Here is a 2090-nt window from a genome sequence, read left to right as displayed (position 1 = left end):
AGACAGACAATAGTGGGGTGAAAGCCTGGGGAGGGGATGGGAGTGGGAAGGAGGGCTGTCAATGGAGGGGAGAGGGCATCTGTAATACTTTCAACAATAAAGATAATTTTAAATATGCATCCCTATGTTCATAGCAGCACAATTTACCATAGCGAAGATCTGGAAAGAGCCTAAGTGCCCATCAGCAGATGAATGTATTAGAAAACTGTCCTACATCTACACAATGGAATACTATGCTGGGATGTCTGTGATATCACATGATCTCACTCATTTATGGATAATAAAGACCATTATAAACTAATGAACAAAAATAGATACAGAGGCAGAGCAGCATCGAACAGACTGTCAAACTACAGCAGGAAGGCCGGGGAGGGTTGCAGGGGGAGAGAGGGGGGTAAGAGATCAACCGAAGGACTTGTATGCATGCATATAAGCATAACCAATGGACACAAGACACTGGTGTTTAGGGGAGGCCAGGGGAATGTCAAGTGGGGGGGAGGAAACATATGTAATACTCTTTGTAATACTTTAAGCAATAAAAAAATAAAATAAAATAAATAAAAAAAGAAAACAAAACAAAACAAAAAAAAAGAAAAGCTAATTTCATGAACAGGCATTAGCTCCGACATTTATAATATTTTTTTCCTGCACTTATTAACCCCACATTGGCAGAGGATTTCTTTATCTGGTACAGTTCCAGGTTCATAACCATAATCCCATGTTAATTCTGTTCTTGCTTTCACATGCCTAGAAAGTAGAAATTAAAAAAAATTACCCTGAATAAACCAAACTTGACTACAAAAAAAGATAATTTTTAAAAAATAAAATAAAATAAAAAGAAACACAGTATACCTCCTGTTTCCTTTTTCTTGAGTGTGAAGCCCTCAGGGCAGGGATAAAGGAAGCTGGCACAGAAGTGAGGTAGCTAAAGAGAAGGTCAGGAGCCTTCAGGGCTAGGACAAGAGAGGTTTGAAAAATATAATTTGGGTAAAGGTAGAGGTAAGGTAATGTCATGGTCTTGAAGGTTTGGAGTGTCTTTTTGTAGAGTTTCTGTGGTATTCCTGAAGGGGGCAAGGGAAAGGTAGGAACACAGGCAGAGTTGTAAACACATTTCCACCTTGTTCTTCAGCCATGAAACCAGCACTGACTAAGAACCTGCCAGGACTTTGGCCTGGCACCAGGGGCTGAGGTGGCTATGAAACAATGCAAGCCAAAGGTCTGGCCACTTTAAAGAGGAAGGTAACACACATGTAAAAGGAGCTTGTTCAGTGATTCCCAAATGCTAGCCTGGTGACCATGCTTGTCTGCCTACATCTGCACCACCTAGGTAATTAAAAGGCACTGCCAAGTTTGGGAAGGTCTGGATTGGCTCAACTAGAATTGTCCATTGTCACGGTCCAGGGAGTGGGGAATGTAGGAGGAGGTCAGAAGGACCATTTGTCTGGAGGTCTCATTCAGAAAAGGTTTTTATTTTTTTAAAATATATTTTATTGATTTTTTACAGACAGGAAGGGAGAGAGATAGTTAGAAACATCGATGAGAGAGAAACATCGATCAGCTGCCTCCTGCACATCTCCTACTGGGGATATGTCCGCAACCCTGGTACATGTCCTTGACCGGAATCAACCGGGACCCTTCAGTCTGCAGGCCGACGCTCTATCCACTGAGCCAAACTGGTTTCGGCAGAAAAGGTTTTTAATATAGATCTTTTTAATCCTGTAATTATCTTGTGAATGACATTTATTGCATTGTATTTGCCTGATGGGCATTTAAATGTTTAGTTGTTTAAGGTAAGTATTTCAAAAGCATCACAATTTCTGATACCATAATTTGATATTTTTTTTCATTTGATAATATCTAGGGAGCTTCACAAAATGGATGTGCCCTGAGCCTTTCTCCAACTCAGAGTGTGGAGAACTTTGAATAACATTGTCAGGAAAAGGACCTAGATCTTTAGGTACTAGAGAGCCCACCCATGGTGCAAGGGGAATGTTCAAAAGTTAACTCTGGTCATTGTGTCCATAGGGTGTGGAGGCTGCATTGTAAGCCACAACTGAGGAGGATGGTGTCTTAGTGTTTTAGGGAGGGGA

Source organism: Myotis davidii, unplaced genomic scaffold, assembly GCF_000327345.1.
Source record: "Myotis davidii unplaced genomic scaffold, ASM32734v1 scaffold3763, whole genome shotgun sequence".
NCBI lineage: Eukaryota > Metazoa > Chordata > Mammalia > Chiroptera > Vespertilionidae > Myotis > Myotis davidii.
Note: the sequence above shows the minus strand (reverse complement) of the source record.